Source organism: Aristolochia californica, unplaced genomic scaffold, assembly GCF_029961685.1.
Source record: "Aristolochia californica isolate CCGP_79_NKW_82.1479 unplaced genomic scaffold, dmAriCali1.0.hap1 SCAF_8, whole genome shotgun sequence".
In the NCBI taxonomy this organism is placed as follows: domain Eukaryota; kingdom Viridiplantae; phylum Streptophyta; class Magnoliopsida; order Piperales; family Aristolochiaceae; genus Aristolochia; species Aristolochia californica.
Genome location: NW_027182279.1, coordinates 11,953,086 through 11,980,373, shown reverse-complemented (window position 1 = coordinate 11,980,373; position 27,288 = coordinate 11,953,086).

The window sequence follows — 27,288 nt, the reverse complement described above, 5'->3', positions numbered from 1 at the left end:
TAAATGTGAGTGAAGAAAGTTATTTTCACACACAAAAAATGAACACCAAAGTTTTGTTATCCACGTTGAGTAAATTCCACTAGTACAACTCCAGAGAGCTTGGTGGAATGTTATAAGAAAGAGATTCCTAATTGATCCTAACATGTTTTAAATGTTGTGGATATGCATGCCAGAAACATGTTGAAGATGCAGATGACCTAATGATGCAAAAATTTCAAGGAGAAGAAAGAATTTGAATTCTCCTGTTAACGTGCGGTGGGATATTTACCAGAGCCAAACAACCCACTTTTTGCCTATTTTACAAAAAGAGGACTTAACAAATCACATATACTGTTTGGAATTATCTCTCTCACAGTATTTGTGCATTGCCAGTTCTGATGTTCAATTTTTTTTTTCAAACTTGAGTTTTTTCACTGTACCAGTTTTCTTGTCAACAAAAAGATAAGGCAAATATAGATCACAACAAAATGGAAATTTTAGAGTTTATTTATGCAAAAGAATTTGAAAACTCTAATAAATGTGAGTGAAGAAAGTTATTTTCATGGACTAAAAATGAACACCAAAGTTTTGTTATCCACGTTCGGGAAATTCTACTAGTACAACCCCAGATAGTTTGGTGGAATTTTATAAGAAAGAGATTCCTAATTGATCCTAACATGTTTTAAATGTGGTGGATAAGCATGTCAGAAACATGTCGAAGATGCAGGTGATCTAATGATCCAAAAATTTCAAGGAGCAGAAAGAATTAAAATTCTCAAGTTAATGTGCAGTGGGATATTTACCAGAGACAAACAACCCACTATTTGCTTATTTTACAAAAAGCGCACCTAAAAAATCACAGATACTTTTAGGAATTATCTCTCTCAGCATTTGTGCATTACCATTTTGGATGGTCAATTTTTTTTTTCAAACTTGAGTTTTTTCACTCTCCCAGTTTTCTTGTAAACAAAAAGATAAGGCAAATAAAGATCACAACAAAATGGAAATTTTAGAATTTATGTATGCAAAAGAATTTGAAAATTATAATAAATGTGAGTTAAGAAGGTTATTTTCACGCACTAAAAAAGAACACCAAAGTTTTGTTATCCACGGTGGGGAAATTCCATTAGTACAACTCTAGATAGCTTGGTGGAATTTTATAAGAAAGAGATTCTTAATTGATCCTAACATGTTTTAAATGTGGTAGACATGCATGCCAGAAACATGTTGAAGATGCAGATGACCTAATGATCTAAAAATTTCAAGGAGTAGAAAGAATTAGAATTCTCAAGTTCACGTGCGGTGGGATAATTACCAGATCCAAACAACCCACTTTTTGCCTATTTTAAAAAAAAACGGACCCAAAAAATAAAAGATACTTTTTGGAATTATCTCTCTCAGCATTTGTACATTTCCATTTTGGATGTTCAATTTTTTTTTTCATACTTGAGTTTTTTCAGTCTCCTAGTTTTCTTGTAAACAAAAAGATAAGGCAAATATAGATCACAACAAAATGGAAATTTTAGAGTTTATGTATGCCAAAGAATTTGAAAACTATAATAAATGTGAGTGAAGAAAATATTTTCACACACTAAAAATGAACACCTAAGTTTTGTTATCCACGTTGGGAAATTCCACTCGTACAACCCCTGTTAGCTTGGTGGAATTTTATAAGAAAGAGATTCCTAATTGATCCTAACATGTTTTAAATGTGGTGGATCTACATACCAGAAACATGTTGAAGATGCAGATGACCTAATGATCCAAAAATTTCATGGAGTAGAAAGAAATAAAATTCTCAAGTTAACGTGCGGGGGGATATTTACCAGAGCAAAACAACCTACTTTTTGCCTATTTTACAAAAAGCGGGCCTAAAAAATCACAGATAATTTTTGGAATTATCTCTCTCAGCATTTGTGCATTTCCATTTTGGATGTTCAAGTTTTTTTTTTCAAAATAGAGTTTTTTCTCTGTCCCTTATTTCTTGTAAACAAAATGGAAATTTTAGAGTTTATGTACGCAAAAGAATTTGAAAACTATAATAAATGTGAGTGAAGAAAGTTTTTTTCGCGCACTAAAAATGAAGACCAAAGTTTTGTTATCCACGTTGGAGAAAATTCCACTATTACTACCCCAGATAGCTTGGTGGAATTTTATAAGAAAGAGATTCCTAATTGATCCTAACCTATTTTAAATGTGGAGAATATGCGTGCCAGAAACATGATGAAGATGCAGATGACCTAAAGATCCAAAAATTTCAAGGAGTAGAAAGATTTAAAATTCTCAAGTTAACGTACGGTGGGAAATTTATTAGAGCCAAACAACCCACTTTTTGCTTATTTTAAAAAAAGCGGACCAAAAAATCCCAGTTAATTTTTGGAATTATCTCTCTCAGTATTTCTGTATTTCCATTTTGGATGTTAAATTTTTTTTTTCAAACTTGAGTTTTTTCTCTCTCCCAGTTTTCTCATAAACAAAAAGATAAGGTAAATATAGATCACAACAAAATGGAAATTTTAGATTTTATATATGCAAAAAAAATTTGAAAACTATGATCAATTTTAGTAAACAAAATTATTTGCACGCACAAAAAAATGAACACCAAAGTTTTGTTATCCACGTTGGGGAAATTCCACTAGTACACCCACAGGTAGCTTGGTGGAATTTTATTAGAAAGAGAATCCTAACTGATCCTAACATGTTTTAAGTGTGGGGGATATGCATACCAGGAACATGTTGAAGATGCAAATGACCTAATGATCCAAAAATATAAGGGAGTAGAAAGAATTAAAATTCTCATGTTAACGTGCGGTGGGATATTTACCAGAGACAAACAACCCTCTTTTTGCCTATTTTACAAAAAGAGGACCTAAAAAATCACTAATACATTTTGGAATTATCTCTCTCAGCATTTGTGCATTTCCATTTTGGATGTTCCATTTTTTTTTGAAACTTGAGTTTTTTCACTCTCCTTGTTTTCTTGTAAACAAAAAGATAAGGCAAATATAGATCACAACAAAATGGAAATTTCAGAGTTTAAGTATGCAAAAGAATTTGAAAACTATAATAAATGTGAATGAAGAAAGTTATTTTCACGCACTAAAAATGATCACCAATGTTTTGTTATCCACGATGGGGAAATTCTACTAGTACAACTCTAGATAGCTTCGTGGAATGTTATAAGAAAGCGATTCCTAATTGATCCTAACATGTTTTAAATGTGGTGGATATGCATGCCATAAACATGTTGAAGATGCAGATGACCTAATGATGTAAAAATTTCAAGGAGTAGAAAGAATTTGAATTCTCCAGTTAACGTGCGGTGGGATATTTACCAGAGCCAAACAACCACTTTTTGCCTATTTTACAAAAAGTGGATCTAAAAAATCACAGGTACTTTTTGGAATTATCTCTCTCACAACATTTGTGCATTGCCATTTCTGATGCTCAATTTTTTTTTTCAAACTTGAGTTTTTTCACTCTCCCAGTTTTCTTGTCAACAAAAAGATAAGGCAAATATAGATTACAACAAAATGGAAATTTACCAGTTTATGTATGCAAAAGAATTTGAAAACTGTAATAGATGTGAGTGAAGAAAGTTATTTTCATTCACTAAAAATGAACACCAAAGTTTTATTATCCACGTTGGGGGAAATTCCACTAGTACAACCCCAGATAGCTTGGTGGAATTTTATAAGAAAGAGATTCCAAATTGATTCTAACATGTTTTAAATGTGGTGGATAAGCATGCCAGAAACTAGATGAGGATGTAGATGATCTAATGATCCAAAAATTTCAAGGAGAGAAAGAATTAAAATTCTCAAGTCAACGTGCGGTGGGATATTTGCCAGAGCCAAACAACCCACTATTTGATTATTTTACCAAAAACGGACCTAAAAAATCACAGATACTTTTGAAATTATCTCTCTTAGCATTTTTGCATTTCCATTTTGGATGTTCAATTTTAGATTCCAATTTTATAAGAAATAGATTCCTAATTGATCCTAACATGTTTTATATGTGGTGGATATGCATGCCAGAAACATGTTGAAGATGGAGATGACCTAATGATCCAAAAATTTTAAGGAGTAGAAAAAAATAAAATTCTCAAGTTAACGTGTGGGGGGATTTTTACCAGAGCAAAACAACCTACTATTTTGTCTATTTTACAAAAAGCGGACCTAAAAAGTCACAGATAATTTTTGGAATTATCTCTCACGGTATTTGTGCATTTCCATTTTGGATGTTCAAATTTTTTTTTCTGTCCCAGTTTTCTTGTAAACAAAAAGATAACCCAAATATAGATCACAAGAAAATGGAAATTTTAGAGTTTATGTAAGAAAAAGAATTTGAAAACTAAAATAAATGTGAGTGAAGAAAGTTATTTTTGTGCACTAAAAATGAAGACCAAATTTTGTTATCCATGTTGGGGAAATTCCACTATTACTACCCTAGATAGCTTGGTGGAGTTTTATAAGAAATAGATTCCTAATTGATCCTAACCTATTTTAAATGTGGAGGATATGTGTGCCAGAAACATGATGAAGATGCATATGACCTAAAGATCCAAAAATTTCAAGGAGTAGAAAGAATTAAAATTCTCAAGTTAACGTGCGGTGGGATATTTACAAGAGCCAAACAACCCACTTTTTGCTTATTTTACAAAAAACGGACCAAAAAAATCCTCGATACTTTTTGGAATTATCTCTCTCAGCATTTGTGCATTTCCATTTTGGATGTTCAATTTTTTTTTTCAAACTTGAGTTTTTTCTCTCTCCCAGTTTTCTCGTAAACAAAAAGAGAAGGCAAATATAGATCACAACATAATGGAAATATTAGAGTTTATGTATGCAAAACCAATTTGAAAACTATAATAAATTTGAGTGAAGAAAGTTATTTGCACGCACAAAAAATGAACACGAAAGTTTTGTTATCCATGTTGGGGAAATTCTACATGGACACCCTCAGATAGCAAGGTGGAATTTTATTAGAAAGAGATTCCTAATTGATCCTAACATATTTTAAATGTGGGGGATATGCATACCAGATTCAGATGACCTAATGATCCAAAACATTCAAGGAGTAGAAAGAAATAAAATTCTCAAGTTAACGTGCAGTGGGATATTTACCTAAGCAAAACAACCAACTTTTTACCTATTTTACAAAAAGTGGACCTAAAAAATCACATATAATTTTTGGAATTATCTCTCTCAGTATTTGTGCATTTCCATATTTGATGTTCAAGTTTTTTTTTCAAAATAAAGTTTTTTCTCTGTCCTAGTTTTCTTGTAAACAAAAAGATAAGACAAATATAGATCACAACAAAATGGAAATTTTAGAGTTTATGTACGCAAAAGAATTTGAAAACTATAATAAATGTGAGTGAAGAAAGTTATTTTCACGCACTTGAAATGAAGACCAAAGGTTTGTTATCCACGTTGGGGAAATTCCACTATTACTACCCCTGATAGCTTGGTGGAAATTTATAAGAAAGAGATTCCTAATTGATCCTAACCTATTTTAAATGTGGAGGATATGCGAGCCAGAAACATGATGAAGATGCAGATGACCTAAAGATCCAAAAATTTCAAGGAGTAGAAAGAATTAAAATTCTCAATTTAACATGCGGTGGGATGTTTACAACAGCCAAACAACCCACTTTTTTCCTATTTTACAAAAAGCGGACCAAAAAAATCCCTGATACTTTTTGGAATTATCTCTCTCAGTATTTGTGCATTTCCATTTTTTATGTTCAATTTTTTTTTTCAAACATGAGTTTTTTCTCTCTCCCAGTTTTCTCGTAAAGAAAAAGATAAAGCAAATATAGAACACGACAAAATGGAAATTTTAGAGTTTATGTATGCAAAAAAAATTTGAAAACTATAATAAATGTGAGTGAAGAAAGTTATTTGCGCGCACAAAAAATGAACACCAAAGTTTTGTTATCCACGTTGGGGAAATTCCACTAGTACACCCACAGATAGCTTGGTGGAATTTTATTAGAAAGAGATTCCTTATTGATCCTAACATGTTTTAAATGTGGGGATATGCATACCAGAAACATGTTGAAGATGCAGATGAACTAATGATCCAAAAATTTCGAGTAGAAAGAATTAAAATTCTCATGTTAACGTGCGGTGGGATATTTACCAGAGCCAAACAACCCTCTTTTTGCCTATTTGACAAAAAGCGGACCTAAAAAATCACTGATACATTTTGGAATTATCTATCTCAGCATTTGTGCATTTCCATTTTGGATGTTCCATTTTTTTTTTCAAACTTGATTTTTTTCACTCTCCCAGTTTTCTTGTAAACAAAAATATAAGGCAAACATAGATCACAACAAAATGGAAATTTTAGAGTTTAAGTATGCAAAAGAATTTGAAAACTATAATAAATGTGAGTGAAGAAAGTTATTTTCACGCACTAAAAGTGAACACGAAAGTTTTGTTACCCACGTTGGGGAAATTCCACTAGTACAACTCTAGATAGCTTGGTGGAATGTTATAAGAAAGAGATTCCTAATTGATCCCAACATGTTTTAAATGTGGTGGATATGCATCCAGAAACTTGTTGAAGATGCAGATGACCTAATGATGCAAAAATTTCAAGGAGTAGAAAGAAATTTGAATTCTCCTGTTAACGTGCGATGGGATATTTACCAGAGCCAAACAACCCACTTTTTGCCTATTTTACAAAATGCGGACCTAAAAAATCACAGATACTTTTTGGAATTATCTCTCTCACATCATTTGTGCGTTGCCATTTCTAACGCTCAATTTTTTCTTTCAAACTTTAGTTTTTTCACTCTCCCAATTTTCTTGTGAACAAAAAGATAAGGCAAATATAGATTACAACAAAGTGGAAATTTTACAGTTTATGTATGCAAAAGAATTTGAAAACTATAATAAATGTGAGTGAAGAAAGTTATTTTCACGCACTAAAAATGAACACCAAAGTTTTGTTATCCACGTTGGGGAAATTCCACTAGTACAACCCCAGATAGCTTGGTGGAATTTTATAAAAAAGAGATTCCTAATTGATCCTAACATGTTTTAAATGTGGTGGATAAGCATGCCAGAAACATGTTGAAGATGCAGATGATCTAATGATCCAAAAATTTCAAGGAGTAGAAAGAATTAAAATTCTCAAGTGAACGTGCAGTGGGATATTTACAAGTGCCAAACAACCACTATTTGCTTATTTGACCAAAAGCGGACCTAAAAAATCACAGATACTTTTTGGAATTATCTCTCTCTGTATTTGTGCATTTCCATTTTGGATGTTCAATTTTTTTTTTTCAAATTTTAGTTTTTCACACTCCCAGTTTTCTTGTAAACAAAAAGATAAGGCAAATAAAGATCACAACAAAATGGAAATTTTAGAGTTTATGTATGCAAAAGAATTTGAAAAGTATAATAAATGTGAGTGAAGAAAATTATTTTCACGCACTAAAAATGAACACCAAAGTTTTGTTTTCAACGTTGGGGAAATTCCACTAGTACAACTCCAGATAGCTTGGGGGAATTTTATATGAAAGAGATTCTTAATTGATCCTAACATGTTTTAAATGTTGTAGACATGCATGCCAGAAACATGTTGAAGATGCAGATGACCTAATGATCCAAAAATTTCAAGGAGTAGAAAGAATTAGAATTCTCAAGTTAACATGTAGTGGGATAATTACTAGAGCCAAACAACCCACTTTTTGCCTATTTTAGAAAAAACGGACCCAAAAAATAAAAGATACTTTTTGGAATTATCTCTCTCAGCATTTGTACATTTCCATTCTGGATATTCAATTTTTTTTTTCAAACTTGAGTTTTTTCACTCTCCTAGTTTTCTTGTAAACAAAAAGATAAGGCAAATATAGATCACAACAAAAGGGAAATTTTAGAGTTTATGTATGCAAAAGAATTTGAAAACTATAAGAAATGTGAGTTAGGAAAATATTTTCACGCACTAAAAATGAACACCAAAGTTTTGTTAACCACGTCGGGGAAATTCCACTTGTACAACCCCAGATAGCTTGGTGGAATTTTATAAGAAAGAGATTCGTAATTGATCCTAACATGTTTTATATGTGGTGGATATGCATGCCAGAAACATGTTGAAGATGCAGATGACCTAGTGATCCAAAAATTTCAAGGAGTAGAAAGAAATAAAATTCTCAAGTTAACGTGCGGGGGGATACTTACCAGAGCAAAACAACCTACTTTATTACCTATTTTACAAAAAGCGGACCTAAAAAGTCACAGGTAATTTTTGCAATTATCTCTCAGGGTATTTGTGCAATTCATTTTTGGATGTTCAAGTTTTTTTTTCAAAATAGGGTTTTTTTTCTGTCCCAGTTTTCTTGTAAACAACAAGATAACCCAAATATAGATCACAACAAAATGGAAATTTTAGAGTTTATGTATGCAAAAGAATTTGAAAACTAAAATAAATGTGAGTGAAGAAAGTTATTTTCGCACCCTAAAAATGAAGACCAAAGCTTTGTTATCCACGTTGGGGAAATTCCACTATTACTACCCTAGAGAGCTTGGTGGAATTTTATATGAAAGAGATTCCTAATTGATCCTAACCTATTTTAAATGTGGAGGAAATGCATGCCAGAAACATGATGAAGATGCAGATGACCTAAAGATCCAAAAATTTCAAGGAGTAGAAAGAATTAAAATTCTCAAGTTAACGTGCGGTGAGTTATTTAAAAGAGCCAAACAACCCACTTTTTGACTATTTTACAAAAAGAAGACCAAAAAAATCCCAGATACTTTTTGGAATTTTCTCTCTCAGCATTTGTGCATTTCCATTTTGGATGTTCATTTTTTTTTTCAAACTTGAGTTTTTTCTCTCTCCCAGTTTTCTCGTAAAAAAAAAAATAAGGCAAATATAAATCACAACAAAATAGAAATTTTAGAGTTTATGTATACAAAAAAAATTTGAAAACTATAATAAATTTGAGTGAAGAAAGTTATTTGAACGAACAAAAAAGGAACACGAAAGTTCTGTTATCCACATTGGGGAAATTCCAATAGTACACCCACAGATAGCTAGGTGGAATTTTATTAGAAAGAGATTCCTAATTGATCCTAACATGTTTTAAATGTGGGGGATTTGCATACCAGAAACTTGTTGAAGATGCAGATGACCTACTGATCCATAAATTTCAAGGAGTAGAAAGAAATAAAATTCTCAAGTTAACGTGCGGTGGGATATTTACCAGAGCAAAAAAAACTACTTTTTGCCTATTTTACAAAAAGTGGACCTAAAAAATCACAGATAATTTTTGGAATTATCTCTCTCAGTTGTGCATTTCCATTTTGGATGTTCAAGTTTTATTTTCTAAATAAAGTTTTTTCTCTGTCCCAGTTTTCTTGTAAACAAAAAGATAAGCCAAATATAGATCACAACAAAATGGAAATTTTAGAGTTTATGTACGCAAAAGAATTTGAAAACTATAATAAATGTGAGTGAAGAAAGTTATTTTTGTGCACTAAAAATGAAACCAAAGTTTTGTTATCCACATTGGGGAAATTTTACTATTACTACCCCCGATAGCTTGGTGGAATTTTATATGAAAGAGATTCCTAATTGATCCTAACCTATTTTAAATGTGGAGGATATGCGTGCCAGAAAAATGATGAAGATGCAGATGACCTAAAGATCCAAAAATTTCAAGGAGTAGAAAGTATTAAAATTCTCAAGTTAATATGCGGTGGGATATTTGCAAGAGCCAAACAACCCACTTTTTGCCTATTTTACAAAAAGTGGACCAAAAAAATCCCAGGTACTTTTGGAATTATCTCTATCAGTATTTGTGCATTTTCATTTTGGATGTTCAATTTTTTTTTTTAAAACTTGAGTTTTTTCTCTCTCCCAGTTTTCTCGTAGACAAAAAGAGAAGGCAAATATAGATCACAACAAAATGGAAATTTTAGAGTTTATGGATGCAAAACAAATTTGAAAACTATAATAAATGTGAGTGAAGAAAGTTATTTGCACGCTCAAAAAATGAACACCAAAGTTTTGTTATCCACGTTGGGGAAATTCCACTAGTACACCCACAGATAGCTTGGTGGAATTTTATTAGAAAGAGATTCCTAATTGATCTTAACATGTTTTAAATATGGGGGATATGCATACCAGAAACATGTTGAAGATGCAGATGACCTAATGATCCAAAAATTTCAAGGAGTAGAAAGAATTAAACTTCTCATGTTAACGTGTTGTGAGATATGTACCAGAGCCAAACAACCCTCTTTTTGCGTAATTTACAAAAAGCGGACCTAAACAACCACTATTACATTTTTGAATTATCTCTCTCAGCATTTGTGCATTTCCATTTTGGATGTTCCATTTTTTTTTTCATACTTGAGTTCTTTCACTCTCCCAATTTTCTTGTAAACAAAAAGATCAGGCAAATATAGATCACAACAAAATGGAAATTTTAGAGTTTTAGTATGGAAAAGAATTTGAAAACTATAATAAATGTGAGTGAAGAAAGTTATTTTCACGCTTTAAAAATGAACACCAAAGTTTTGTTATCCACGTTTGGGAAATTCCACTAGTACAACTCGAGATAGCTTGGTGGAATGTTATAAGAAAGAGATTCCTAATTGATCCTAACATGTTTTAAATGTGGTGGATATGCATGCCAGAAACATGTTGAAGATGCAGATGACCTAATGATGCAAAAATTTCAAGGAGTAGAAAGAATTTGAATTCTCCAGTTAACGTGCGGTGGGATATTTACCAGAGCCAAACAACCCACTTTTTGCCTATTTTACAAAAAGCGGACCTAAAAAATCACATATACTTTTTGGAATTGTCTCTCTCACAGCATTTGTGCATTGCCATTTCTGATGCTCAATTTTTTTTTCAAACTTGAGTTTTTTCACTCTCCCAGTTTTCTTGTCAACAAAAAGATAAGGCAAATATAGATTACAACAAAATGGAAATTTTACAGTTTATGTATGAAAAGGAATTTGAAAACTATAATAAATGTGGGTGAAGAAAGTTATTTTCACGCACTAAAAATGAACACCAAAGTTTTGTTATCCACGTTGGGGAAATTCCACTAGTACAACCCAGATAGCTTGGTGGAATTTTATAAGAAAGAGATTCCTAATTGATCCTAACATGTTTTAAATGTGGTGGATAAGCATGCCAGAAACATGTTGAAGATGCAGATGATCTAATGATCCAAAAATTTCAAGGAGTAGAAAGAATTGAAATTCTCAAGTGAACGTGCAGTGGGATATTTACAAGAGCCTAACAACCCACTATTTGCTTATTTTACCAAAAGCGGACCAAAAAAATCACAGATACTTTTTGCAATTATCCCTCTCATCATTTGTGCATTTCCATTTTGGATGTTCAATTTTTTTTTTTCAAACTTGAGTTTTTTCACTCTCCCAGTTTCCTTGTAAACAAAAAGATAAGGCAAATAAAGATCACAACAAAATGGAAATTTTAGAGTTTATGTATGCAAAAGAATTTGAAATCTATAATAAATGTGAGTGAAGAAAGTTATTGTCACGCACTAAAAATGAACACCAAATTTTTGTTATCCACGTTGGGGTAATTCCACAAGTACAACTCCAGATAGCTTGGTGGAATTTTATAAGAAAGATATTCTTAATTGATCCTAACATGTTTTAAATGTGGTAGACATGCATGCCAGAAACATGTTGAAGATGCAAATAACCTAATTATCATAAAATTTCAAGGAGTAGAAAGAATTAGAATTCTCAAGTTAACATGCGGTGGGATAATCACCAGAGCCAGACAACCCCTTTTTGCCTATTTTAGAAAAAGCGGACCGAAAAAATAAAAGTTAGTTTTTGGAATTATCTCTCTCAGCATTTGTACATTTCCATTTTGGATGTTCAATTTTTTTTTTGAAAATTGAGTTTTTTCACTCTCCTAGTTTTCTTGTAAACAAAAAGATAAGGCAAATATAGATCACAACAAAATGGAAATTTTAGAGTTTATGTATGCAAAAGAATTTGAAAACTATAAGAAATGTGAGTTAAGAAAATATTTTCACGCACTAAAAATGAACACAAAAGTTTTGTTATCCACGTTGGGTAAATTCCACTTGTACAACCCCAGATAGCTTGGTGGAATTTTATAAGAAAGAGATTCTAAATTGATCCTAACATGTTTTATATGTGGTGGATATGCATGCCAGAAACATGTTGAAGATGCAGATGACCTATGATCCAAAAATTCCGAGTAGAAAGAAATAAAATTCTCAAGTTAACGTGCGGGGGGATATTTACCAGAGCAAAACAACCTACTTTTTTGCCTATTTTACAAAAAGCGGACCTAAAAAGTCACAGATAATTTTTGGAATTATCTCTCACGGTATTGGGACATTTCCATTTTGGATTATCAAGTGTTTTTTTTCAAAATAGGGTTTTTTTTTCTGTCGCTGTTTTCTTATAAACAAAAAGATAACCCAAATATAGATCACAACAAAATGGAAATTTTAGAGTTTATGTACGCTAAAGAATTTAAAAACTTCAATAAATGTGAGTGAAAAAAGTTATTTTCGCAAACTAAAAATCAAGACCAAAGTTTTGTTATCCACGTTGGGGAAATTCCACTATTACTACCCCTGATAACTTGGTGGAATTTTATATGAAAGAGATTCCTAATTGATCCTAACCTATTTTAAATGTGGAGGATATGCATGCCAGAAACATGATGAAGATGCAGATGACCTAAAGATCCAAAAATTTCAAGGAGTAGAAAGAATTAAAATTTTCAAGTTAACGTGCGGTGGGATATTTACAAGAGCCAAACAGCCCACTTTTTGCCTATTTTACAAAAAGCGGACCAAAAAAATCCCAGATATTTTTTGGAATTATCTCTCTCAGCATTTGTGCATTTCCATTTTGGATGTTCAATTTTTTTTTCAACCTTGAGTTTTTTCTCTACCCCAGTTTTCTCGTAAACAAAAAGATAAGGCAAATATAGATACAACAAAATGGAAATTTTAGAGTTTATGTATGCAAAAAAAATTTGAAAAATATAATAAATTTGAGTGAAGAAAGTTATTTGCACGCACAAAAAATGAACACGAAAGTTTTGTTATCCACGTTGGGGAAATTCCACTAGTACACCCACAAATAGCTAGGTGGAATTTTATTAGAAAGAGATTCCTAATTGATCCTAACATGTTTTAAATGTGGGGGATATGCATACCAGAAACATGTTGAAGATGCAGATGACCTACTGAATCAAAAATTTCAAGGAGTAGAAAGAAACAAAATTCTCAAGTTAACGTGCGGTGGGATATTTACCAGAGCAAAACAGCCTACTTTTTGCCTATTTTACAAAAAGCGGACCTAAAAAATCATAGATAATTTTTGGAATTATCTCTCTCAGTATTTGTGCATTTCCATTTTGGATGTTCAAGTTTTTTTTTCAAAATAAAGTTTTTTCTCTGTCCCAGTTTTCTTGTAAACAAAAGGATAAGGCAAATATAGATCACAACAAAATGGAAATTTTAGAGTTTATGTATGCAAAAGAATTTGAACACTATAATAAATGTGAGTGAAGAAAGTTATTTTCGCGCACTAAAAATGAAAACCAAAGTTTTGTTCTCCACGTTGGGGAAATTCCACTATTACTACCCCCGATAAATTGGTGGAATTTTATAAGAAAAAGATTCCTAATTGATCCTAACCTATTTTAAATGTGGAGGATATGCGTGCCAGAAACATGAGGAAGATGCAGATCACCTAAAGATCCAAAAATTTCAAGGAGTAGAAAGAATTAAAATTCTCAAGTTAACGTGCGGTGGTATATTTACAAGAGCCAAACAACCCACTTTTTTCCTATTTTACAAAAAGCGGACCAAAAAAATCACTGCTACATTTTGGTATTATCTCTCTCAGTATTTGTGCATTTCCGTTTTGGATGTTCAATGTTTTTATTCAAACTTGAGTTTTTTTTCTCTCCCAGTTTTCTCGTAAACAAAAAGATAAGGCAAATATAGATCACAACAAAATGGAAATTTAAGAGTTCATGTATGCAAAACAAATTTGAAAACTATAATAAATGTGGGTGAAGAAAGTTATTTGCACACACAAAAAATGAACACCAAAGTTTTGTTATCCACGTTGTGGAAATTCCACTAGTACACCAACAGATAGCTTGGTGGATTTTATTAGAAAGAGATTCCTAATTGATCCTAACATGTTTTAAAATTGGGGGATATGCATACCAGAAACTTGTTGAAGATGCAGATGACCTAATGACCCAAAAATTTCAAGGAGTAGAAAGAATTAAATTTCTCAAGTTAACATGTGGTGGGATATTAACAAGAGCCAAACAGCCCACTTTTTGCCTATTTTACAAAAAGCGGACCTAAAAAATCCCAGATACTTTTTGGAATTATCTCTATCAGCATTTGTGCATTTCCATTTTGGATGTTCAATTTTTTTTTTCAAACTTGAGTTTTTTCTCTCCCCCAGTTTTCTCGTAAACATAAAGATAAGGCAAATATAAATCACAACAAAATGGAAATTTTAGAGTTTATGTATGCAAAACAAATTTGAAAACTATTATAAATTTGAGTGAAGAAAGTTATTTTCACGCACTAAAAATGAACACCAAAGTTTTTTTACCCACATTGGGGAAATTCCACTAATACAATTATAGATAGCTTGGTGGAATCTTATAAGAAAGAGATTCTTAATTGATCCTAACATGTGTAAAATGTGGTAGACATGCATGCCAGAAACATGTTCAAGATGCAGATGACCTAATGATCCAAAAATTTCAAGGAGTAGAAAGAATTAGAATTCTCAATTTAACGTGCGGTGGGATAATTACCAGAGCCAAACAACCCACTTTTTGCCAATTTTAGAAAAAGCGGACCCAACAAATAAAAGATACTTTTTGGAATTATCTCTCTCAGCATTTGTACATTTCCATTTTGGATGTTCAATTTTTTTTTTCAAACTTGAGTTTTTTCACTCTCCTTGTTTTCTTGTAAACAAAAAAATAAGGCAAATATAGATCACAACAAAATGGAAATTTTAGAGTTTATGGATGCAAAAGAATTTGAAAACTATAAGAAATGTGAGTTAAGAAAATATTTTCATGCACTAAAAATGAACACCAAAGTTTTGTTATCCACGTTGGGGAAATTCCACTTGTACAACCCCAGATAGCTTGGTGGAATTTTATAAGAAAGAGATTCCTAATTGATCCTAACATGTTTTATATGTGGTGGATATGCATGCCAGAAACATGTTGAAGTTGCAGATGACCTAATGATCCAAAAATTTCAAGGAGAAGAAAGAAATAAAATTCTCAAGTTAACTTCCAGGGGGATATTTACCAAAGCAAAACAACCTACTTTTTTGCCTATTTTATAAAAAGTGGACCTAAAAAGTCACAGATAATTTTTGGAATTATCTCTCACGCTATGTGTGCATTTCCATTTTGGATGTTCAGGTTTTTTTTTCAAAATAGGGTTTTTTTTCAGTCCCAGTTTTCTTGTAAACAAAAAGATAACCTCAATATAGATCACAAGAAAATGGAAATTTTAGAGTTTATGTACGCAAAATAATTTGAAAAATAAAATAAATGTGAGTGAAGAAAGTTGTTTTCGCACATTAAAAATGAAGACCAAAGTTTTGTTATCCACGTTGGGGAAATTCCACTATTACTACACCAGATAGCTTGGTGGAATTTTATATGAAAGAGATTCCTAATTGATCCTAACCTATTTTAAATGTGGAGGATATGCGTGCCAGAAACATGATGAAGATGCAGATGACCAAAATATCCACAAATTTCTAGGAGTAGAAAGAATTAAAATTCTCAAGTTAACGTGCGGTGGGATATTTACAAGAGCCAAACAACCCACTTTATGCCTATTTTACAAAAAGCGGACAAAAAAATCCCAGATACTTTTTGGAATTATCTCTCTCAGCATTTGTGCATTTCCATTTTGGATGTTCAATTTTTGTTTTCAAAGTTGAGCTTTTTCTCTCTCCCAGTTTTCTCGTAAACAAAAAGATAAGGCAAATATAGATCACAACAAAATGGAAATTTTAGAGTTTATTTATGCAAAAAAAATTTGAAAAGTATAATAAATTTGAGTGAAGAAAGTTATTTGCACGCACAAAAAAAGAACACGAAAGTTTTGTTATCCATGATTGGGAAATTCCACTTGTACCCCCTCATATAGCAAGGTGGAATTTTATTAGAAAGAGATTCCTAATTGATCCTAACATGTTTTAAATGTGGGGGATATGCATACCTGAAACATGTTGAAGATTCGGATGACCTAATGATCCAAAAATTTCAAGGAGTTGAAAGAAATAATTTCTCAAGTTAACGTGCGATGGGATATTTACCTGAGCAAAACAACCTAATTTTTGCCTATTTTACAAAAAGCGGATCTAAAAAATCACAGATAATTTTTGGAATTATCTCACTCAGTATTTGTGCATTTCCATTTTGGATGTTCAAATTTTTTTTTCAAAATAAAGTTTTTTCTCTGTCCCAGTTTTCTTGTAAACAAAAACATAAGGCAAATATAGATCACAACAAAATGGAAATTTTAGAGTTTACGTACGCAAAAGAATTTGAAAACTATAATAAATGTGAGTGAAGAAAGTTATTTTCGCGCACTAAAAATGAAGACCAAAGTTTTGTTATCCACGTTGGGGAAATTGCACTACTACTACCCCCGATAGCTTGGTGGAATTTTATAAGAAAGAGATTCCTAATTGATCCTAACCTATTTTAAATGTGGTGGATATGCGTGCCAAAAACATGATGAAGATGCAGATGACCTAAAGATCCAAAATTTCAAGGAGTAGAAAGAATTAAAACTCTCAAGTTAACGTGCGGTGGGATATTTACAAGAGCCAAACAACCCACTTTTTGCCTATTTTACAAAAAGCGGACCAAAAATATCCCAGATACTTTTCGGAATTATCTCTCTCAGTATTTATACATTTCCATTTTGAATGTTCAATTGTTTTTTCAAACTTGAGTTTTTTCTCTCTCCCAGTTTTTTCGTAAACAAAAAAGATAAGGCAAATATAGATCACAACAAAATGCAAATTTTAGAGTTTATGTATGCAAAACAAATTTGAAAACTATAATAAATGTGAGTGCAGAAAGTTATTTGCACGCAGAAAAAATGAACACCAAAGTTTTTTTATCCACGTTGGAAAAATTCCACTAGTACACCCACAGATAGCTTGGGGGAATTTTATTAGAAAGAGATTCCTAATTGATCCTAACATGTTTTGAATGTGCGGGATATGCATACCAGAAACATGTTGAAGATGCAGATGACCTAATGATCCAAACATTTCAAGGAGTAGAAAGAATTAAAATTCTCATGTTAACGTGCGGTGCGATATTTACTAGAGCCAAACAACCCTCCTTTTGCATATTTTACAAAAAGATGACCTAAAAAATCACTGATTGATTTTGGAATTATCTCTCTTAGCATTTGAGCATTTCCATTTTGGATGTTCCATTTTTTTTTTCAAACTTGAGTTTTTTCACTCTCCAAGTTTTCTTGTAAACAAAAAGATAAGGCAAATATAGACCACTACAAAATGGAAATTTTAGAGTTTAAGTATGCAAAAGAATTTGAAAAATATAATAAATGTGAGTGAAGAAAGTTATTTTCACGCGCTAAAAATGAACACCAAAGTTTTGTTATCCACATTTGGGAAATTCCACTAGTACAACTCTAGATAGCTTCGGGGAATGTTATAAGAAAGAGATTCCTAATTGATCCTAACATGTTTTAATTGTGGTGGATATGCATGCCAGAAACATGTTGAAGATGCAGATGACCTAATGATGCAAAAATTTCAAGGAGTAGAAAGAATTTGAATTCTCCAGTTAATGTGCGGTGGGATATTTACAGAAGCCAAACAACCCACTTTTTGCCTATTTTACAAAAAGCGGACCTCAAAAATCACAAATACTTTTTGGAATTATCTCTCTCACAGCATTTGTGCGTTGCCATTTCTGATGCTCACTTTTTTTTTTCAAATTTGAGTTTTTTCATTCTCCTAGTTTTCTTGTCAACAAAAAGATAAGGCAAATATGGATTACAACAAAATGGAAATTTTATAGTTTATGTATGCAAAAGAATTTGAAAACTATAATAAATGTGAGTGAAGAAAGTTATTTTCACGTATTAAAAATGAACACCAAATTTTTGTTATCCACGTTGGGGAAATTCCACTAGTACAACCCCAGATAGCTTGGTGGAATTTTATAAAAAAGAGATTCCTAATTGATCCTAACATGTTTTAAATGTGGTGGATAAGCATGCCAGAAACATGTTGAAGATGCAGATGATCTAATGATCCAAAAATTTCAAGGAGTAGAAAGAATTAAAATTCTCAAGTGAACGTGCAGTGGGATATTTACAGGAGCCAAACAATCCACTATTTGCTTATTTTACCAAAAGCGGACCTAAAGAATCACAGATACTTTTTGGAATTATCTCTCTCAGCATTTGTGCATTTCCATTTTGGATGTTCAATTTTTTTTTTCAAACTTGAGTTTTTTCACTCTCCTAGTTTCCTTGTAAACAAAAAGATAAGGCAAATAAAGATCACAACAAAATGGAAATTTTAGAGTTTATGTATGCAAAAGAATTTGAAAACTATAATAGATGTGAGTGAAGAAAGTTATTTTCATGCACTAAAAATGAACACCAAAGTTTTGTTATCCACGTTGGGGAAATTCCACTAGTACAACTCCAGATAGCTTAGTGGAATTTTATAAGAAAGAGATTCTTAATTGATCCTAACATGTTTTAAATGTGGTAGACATGCATGCCAGAAACATGTTGAAGATGCAGATGACCTAATGATCATAAAATTTCAAGGAGCAGAAAGAATTAGAATTCTCAAGTTAACGTGCGGTGGGATATTTACCAAAGCAAAACAATCTACTTTTTGCCTATTTTACAAAAAGTGGACCTAAAAAATCTCAGATAATTTTTGGAATTATCTCTCTCAGTTGTGCATTTCCATTTTGGATGTTCAAGTTTTATTTTCAAAATAAAGTTTTTTCTCTGTCCCAGTTTTCTTGTAAACAAAAAGATAAGCCAAATATAGATCACAACAAAATGGAAATTTTAGAGTTTATGTACGCAAAAGAATTTGAAAACTATAAGAAATGTGAGTTAAGAAAATATTTTCACACCCTAAAAATGAACACCAAAGTTTTGTTATCCACATTGGGGAAATTCCACTTGTACAACCCAGATAGCTTGGTGGAATTTTATAAGAAAGAGATTTCTAATTGATCCTAACATGTTTTATATGTAGTGGATATGCATGCAAGAAACATGTTGAAGATGCAGATGATCTACTGATCCAAAAATTTCAAGGTGTAGAAAGAAATAAAATTCTCAAGTTAACGTGCGGGGCGATATTTACCAGAGCAAAACAACCTACTTTTTTGTCTATTTTACAAAAAGTGGACCTAAAAAGTCACAGATAATTTTTGGAATTATCTCTCACGGTATTTGTGCATTTCCATTTTGGATGTTCAAGTTTTTTTTTTTCAGAATGGGGTTTTTTTCTGTCACTGTTTTCTTGTAAACAAAAAGATAACCCAAATATAGATCACAACAAAATGGAAATTTTAGAGTTTATGTACGCAAATGAATTTGAAAACTAAAATAAATGTGAGTGAAGAAAGTTATTTGCACGCACAAAAATTGAACACCAAAGTTTTGTTATCCACGTTGGGGAAATTCCACTAGTACACCCACAGATAGCTAGGTGGAATTTTATTAGAAAGAGATTCCTAATTGATCCTAAGATGTTTTAAATGTGGGGGATATGCATACCAGAAACATGTTGAAGATGCAGATGACCTATTGATCCAAAAATTTCAAGGAGTAGAAAGAATTAAAATTCTCATGTTAACGTGCGGTGGGATATTTACAAGAGCCTAACAACCCTCTTTTTGTCTATTTTACAAAAAGCGGACCTTAAAAATCACAGATTCATTTTGGAATTATCTCTCTCAACATTTGTACATTTCTATTTTGGATGTTCCATTTTTTTTTTAAAACTTGAGTTTTTTCACTCTCCCTGTTTTCTCGTAAACAAAAAGATAAGGCAAATATAGATCACTACAAAATGGAAATTTTAGCGTTTATGTATGCAAAAGAATTTGAAAACTATAATAAATATGAGTGAAGAAAGTTATTTTCACGCACTAAAACTGAACACCAAAGTTTTGTTATCCACGCTGGTGAAATTCCACTAGTACAACCCCAGATAGCTTGGTGGAATTTTATAAGAAAGTGATTCCTAATTGATCCTAACATGTTTTAAATGTGGGGTATATGCATACCAGAAACATGTTGAACATGCAGATGACCTAATGATAAAAAAATTTCAAGGAGTAGAAAGAATTAAAATTCTCAAGTTAACATGTTGTGGGATATTTAACAGAGCCAAACAACCCACTTTTTCCCAATTTTACAAAAAGCAGACCTAAGAAATCACTGATACTTTTTGGAATTATCTCTCTCAGCATTTGTGCACTTCCATTTTGGATGTTCAAATTTTTTGGCAAACTTGAGTTTTTTCACCCTCTCAGTTTTCTCGTAAACAAAAAGAAAAGGCAAATATAGATCACAACAAAATGGAAATTTTAGAGTTTATGTATGCAAAAGAATTTGAAAACTATAATAAATGTGAGTGAAGAAAGTTATTTTCACGCACTAAAAATGAACACCAAAGTTTTTTTATCCATATTGGGGAAATTCCACTAGTACAACCCCAGATAGCTTGGTGGTATTTTATAAGAATGAGATTCCTAATTGATCCTAACATGTTTTTAATGTGGTGGATATGCATGCCAGAAACATGTTGAAGATGCAGATGACCTACTGATCAAAAAATTTCATTGAGTAGAAAGAATTAAAATTCTCAAGGTAACATGCGGTGGGATATTTACAGGAGCCAAACAACCCACTTTTTGCTTATTTTACAAAAAACGGACCAAAAAATCACAGATACTTTTTGGAATTATCTCACTCAGCATTCGTGCATTTCCTTTTTGGATGTTCAATTTTCTTTTTCAAACTTGAGTTTTTTCACTCTCCAATTTTTCTTCTAAACAAAAAGATACAGCAAATATAGATCACATCAAATTGGAAATTTTAGAGTTTATGTATGCAAAAGAATTTGAAAACTATAATAAATGTGAGTGAAGAAAGTTATTTTCACACACTAAAAATGAACACCAAAGTTTTGTTCTCCACATTGGGGAAATTCCACTATTACTACCCCCGATAGCTTGGTGGAATTTTATAAGAAAGAGATTCCTAATTGATCCTAACCTATTTTAAATGTGGAGGATATGTGTGCCAGAAACATGATGAAGATGCAGATGACCTAAAGATCCAAAAATTTCAAGGAGTAGAAAGAATAAAAATTCTCAAGTTAACGTGCGGTGGGATATTTACAAGTGCCGAACAACCCACTTTTTGCCTATTTTACAAAAAGTGGAAAAAAAACATCCCATATACTTTTTGGAATTATCTCTTTCAGCATTTGTGCACTTCCATTTTGAATGCTCAATTTTTTTTTTCAAACTTGAGTTTTTTCTCTCTCCCAGTTTTCTCGTAAACAAAAAGATAAGGCAAATATAGATCACAACAAAATGGAAATTTTAGGGTTTATGTATGCAAAAAAAAAATTGAAAACTATAATAAATGTGAGTGAAGAAAGTTATTTTCACGTACTAAAAATGAACACCAAAGTTTTGTTATCCACGTTGGGGAAATTCCACTAGTACAAACCCAGATAGCTTGGTGGAATTTTATAAGAAATAGATTCCAAATTGATCCTAACATGTATTAAATGTGGTGGATATGCATGCCAGAAACATGGTGAAGATGCAAATGACCTAACGATCCAAAAATTTCAAGGAGTAGAAAAAAATAAAATTCTCAAGTTAAGTGTGGTGGGATATTAACCAGAGCCAAACAACCCACCTTTAGCCTATTTTACTAAAAGCGGACTTAAAAAATCACAAATAAGTTTTAAATTATCTCTCTCAGCATTTATGCATTTCCATTTTGGATGTTCATTTTTTTTTTCAAACTTGAGTTTTTCACTTTCTCAGTTATCTCGTAAACAAAATGATAAGGCAAATATAGATCACAAGAAAATGGAAATTTTAGAGTTTATGTATGTGAAAGAATTTGAAAACTATAATAAATCTGAGTGAAGAAAGTTATTTTCACGTACTAAAAATGAACACCAAAGTTTTGTTATCCACGTTGGGGAAATTCCAGTAATACAACCGCAGATAGCTTGGTGGGATTTTATAAGAAAGAGATTCCAAATCGATCCTAACATGTTTTAACTGTGGTGGATATGCATGCCAGAAACATGTTGAAGATGCAAATGACCTAACGATCCAAAAATTTCAAGGAGAACAAAAAATTAAAATTCTAAAGTACACGTGCGGTGGGATATTTACTAGAGCCAAACAACCCACTTTTTGCCTCTTTTACAAAAAGCAGACCTAAAAAATCACAGATACCTTTTTGAATTATCTCTCTGTATTTGTCCATTTCCATTTTGGATGTTAAATTTTTTTTTGAAACTTGAGTTTATCAGTCTCCCAGTTTTCTCGTAAACAAAAAGATAAGGCAAATATAGATCACAACAAAATGGAAATTTTAGAGTTTATTTATGGAAAAGAATTTGAAAACTATAAAAAATGTGAGTGAAAAAAATTATTTTCAAGCACTAAAAATGAACACCAAAGTTTTCTTATCCACGTTGGGGAACTTCCACTAGTACAACCCTATATAGCTTGGTGGAATTTTATAAGAAAGAGATTCCTAATTGATCCTAACATGTTTTAAATGTGGGGGATATGCATACCAAAAACATGTTGAAGATGCAGATGACCTAATAATCAAAAAATTTCATGGAGTAGAAAGAATTAAAATTCTCATGTTAACGTGCTGTGGGATATTTACCAGAGCCAAACAACCCACTTTTTCCCAATTTTACAAAAAGCGGACCTAAAAAATCACTGATACTTTTTGGAATTATCTCTCTCAGCATTTGTGCACTTCTATTTTGGATGTTCAATTTTTTTTTTCAAACTTGAGTTTTTTCACCCTCTCAGTTTTCTCGTAAACAAAAAGAAAAGGCAAATATAGATCACAACAAAATACAAATTTTAGAGTTTCTGTATGCAAAAGAATTTGAAAACTATAATAAATGTGAGTGAAGAAAGTTATTTTCACGCACTAAAAATGAACACCAAAGTTTTGTTATCCATGTTGGGGAAATTCCACTAGTACAAGCCCAGATAGCTTGGTGGAATTTTATAAGAAAGAGATTCCTAATTGATCCTAACATGTTTTAACTGTGGTGGATATGCATGCTGGAAACATTTTGAAGATGCAGATGACCTACTGATCCAAAAATTTCAAGGAGTCGAAAGAATTAAAATTCTCAAGTTAACGTGCGGTGGGATATTTACAGGAACCAAACAACCCACTTTTTGCTTATTTTACAAAAAACGGACCAAAAAATCACAGATACTTTTTGGAATTATCTCTCTCAGCATTTGTGCATTTCCATTTTGGATGTTCAATTTTTTTTTTTCAAACTTGAGTTTTTTCACTCTCCGATTTTTCTTGTAAACAAAAAGATAAGGCAAATATAGATCACAACAAATTGGAAATTTTAGAGTTTACATATGCAAAAGAAATTGAAAACGATAATAAATGTGAGTGGAGAAAGTTATTTTCACGCACTAAAAATGAACACCAAAGTTTTTTTCTCCACGTTGGGGAAATTCCACTATTACTACCCCCGATAGATTGGTGGAATTTTATAAGAAAGAGATTCCTAATTGATCGTAACCTATATTAAATGTGGAGGATATGCGTGGCAGAAACATGATGAAGATGCAGTTGACCTAAAGATCCAAAAATTTCAAGGAGTAGAAAGAATAAAAATTCTCAAGTTAACGTGCAGTGGGATATTTACAAGAACCAAACAACCCACTTTTTGCCTATTTTACAATAAGCGGACCAAAAAAATCCTAGATACTTTTTGAAATTATCACTCTCAGCATTTGTGCATTTCCATTTTGGATGTTCAACGTTTTTTTTCAAACTTGAGTTTTTTTTCTCTCCTAGTTTTCTCGTAAACAAAAAGATAACGCAAATATAGATCACAACAAAATGGAAATTTTAGGGTTTATGTATGCAAAACAAATTTGAAAACTATAATAAATGTGAGTGAAGAAAGTTATTTTCACGCACTAAAAATGAACACGAAAATTTTCTTATCCACGTTGGGGAAATTCCACAAGTACACCCACAGATAGCTTAGTGGAATTTTATTAGAAAGAGATTTCTAATTGAGCCTAACATGTTTTAAATGTGGAGGATATGCATACCAGAAACAGGTTGAAGATGCAAATGACGTAATGATCTAAAAATTTCAAGGTGTAGAAAGAATTAAAATTCTCATGTTAACATGTGGTGGGATATTTACAAGCGCCTAACAACCCTCTTTTTGCCTATTTTACAAAAAGCAGACCTAAAAAATCACAGATACATTTTGGAATTATCTCTCTCAGCATTTGTGCATTTCCATTTTGGATGTTCCATTTTTTTTTTCAAACTTGAGTTTTTTCTCTCTCCCAGTTTTCTCGTAAACAAAAAGATAAGGCATATATAAATCACTACAAAATGGAAATTTAAGCGTTTATGTATGCATACGAATTTGAAGACTATAATAAATGTGAGTGAAGAAAGTTATTTTCACGCACTAAAACTGAACACCAAAGTTTTGTTATCCACGTTGGGGAAATTCCACTAGTACAACCCCATATAGCTTGGTGGAATTTTATAAGAAAGAGATTCCTAATTGATCCTAACATGCTTTAAATGCGGAGGATATGCATACCAGAAACATGTTGAAGATGCAGATGACCTAATGATCCAAAAAATGCATGGAGTAGAAAGAATTAAAATTCTCAAGTTAACGTGCGGTGGGATATTTACCAGAGCCAAACAACCCACTTTTTCCCAATTTTATAAAAAGCGGACCTAAAAAATCACTGATACTTTTTTGAATTATTTCTCTCAGCATTTGTGCACTTCCATTTTGGATGTTCAATTTTTTTTTTCAAACTTGAGTTTTTTCACCCTCTCATTTTTCTCGTAAACAAAAAGAAAAGGCAAATATAGATCACAACAAAATGGAAATTTTAGAGTTTATGTATGCAAGAGAATTTGAAAACTATAATAAATGTGAGTGAACAAAGTTATTTTCACGCACTAAAAATGAACACCAAAGTTTTGTTATCCATGTTGGGCAAATTCCACTAGTACAACCCGAGATAGCTTGGTGGAATTTTATAAGAAAGAGATTCCTAATTGATCCTAACATGTTTTAAATGTGATGGATATGCATGCCAGAAACATGTTGAAGATGCAGATGACCTACTGATCCAAAAATATCAAGGAGTAGAAAGAATTAAAATTCTCATGTTATCGTGCGGTGGGATATTTACCAGATCCAAACAACCCACTTTTTGCTTATTTTACAAAAAACGGACCAAAAATTCATAGATACTTTTTGGAATTATCTCTCTCAGCATTTGTGCATTTCCATTTTGGATGTTCAATTTTTTTTTCAAACTTGAGTTTTTTCACTCTCCCATTTTTCTCGTAAACAAAAACATAAGGCAAATATAGATCACAACAAATTGGAAATTTTAGAGTTTATGTATGCAAAAGAATTTGAAAACTACAAAAAATGTGAGTGACGAAAGTTATTTTCACGCACTAAAAATGAACACCAAAGTTTTGTTCTCCACGTTGGTTAAATTCCACTCGTACAACTCCAGATAGCTTGGTGGAATTTTATAAGAAAGAGATTCCTAATTGATCCTAACATGTTTTAAAAGTAATGGATATGCATGCCAGAAAAATATTGAAGATGCAAACGAGCTAATGGACCAAAAATTTCAAGGAGTAGAAAAAAATAAAATTCTCAAGTTAACGTGCGGTGGTTTATTTGCCTGAGCCAAACAACCCACTTTTTGCCTATTTAAGAAAAAGAAGACCTATAAAATCACAGATACTTTTTGGAATTATATCCCTCAGCATTTGTGCATTTGCATTCTGGATGTTCAATTTTTTTTTTCAAACTTGAGTTTTTCACTCTCCCTGTTTTCTCGAAAACAAAAAGATAAGGCAAATATAGATCACAACAAAATGGAAATTTTAGAATTTATGTATGCAAAATAATTTGAAAACAATAATAAATGTGAGTGAAGAAAGTTACTTTCACGCACGAAAAATGCACACCAAAGTTTTGTTATCCACGTTGGGGAAATTCCACTAGTACAACCCCAGATAGCTTGGTGGAATTTTATAAGAAAGAGATTCCTAATTGATCCTAACATGTTTTAAATATGGAGGATATGCATACCAAAAACATGTTGAAGATGCAGATGACCTAATTGTCAAAAAATTTAATGGAGTAGAAAGAGTTAAAATTCTCAAGTTAACGTTCTGTGGGATATTTACCAGAGCCAAACAACCCACTTTTTCCCAATTTTTCAAAAAGCGGACCTAAAAAATCACTGATACTTTTTCGAATTATCTCTCTCAGCATTTGTGCACTTCCATTTTGGATGTTCAATTTTTTTTTTTCAAACTTGAGTTTTTTCACCCTCTCATTTTTCTCGTAAACAAAAAGAAAAGGCAAATATAGATCACAACAAAATGGAAATTTTAGAGTTTATGTACACAAAAGAATTTGAAAACTATAATAAATGTGAGTGAAGAAAGTTATTTTCACGCACTAAAAATGAACACCAAAGTTTTGTTATCCACGTTGGTGAAATTCCACTAGTACAATCACAGATAGCTTGGTGGAATTTTATTAGAAAGATATTCCTAATTGATCCTAACATGTTTTAATTGTGGTGGATATGCATGCCAGAAACATGTTGAAGATGCAGATGACCTACCGATCCAAAAAATTTCAAGGAGTAGAAAGAATTAAAATTCCCAAGTTAACGTGCGGTGGGATATTTACCAGAGTTAAACAACCCACTTTTTGCCTCTGTTACAAAAAATGGACCAAAAAATCACAGATACTTTTTGGAATAATCTCCCTCAGAATTTGTGCATTTCCATTTTGGATGTTCAATTTTTTTTTTTCAAACATGAGTTTTTTACTCTCTCAATTTTCTCGTAAACAAAATGATACGGTAAAT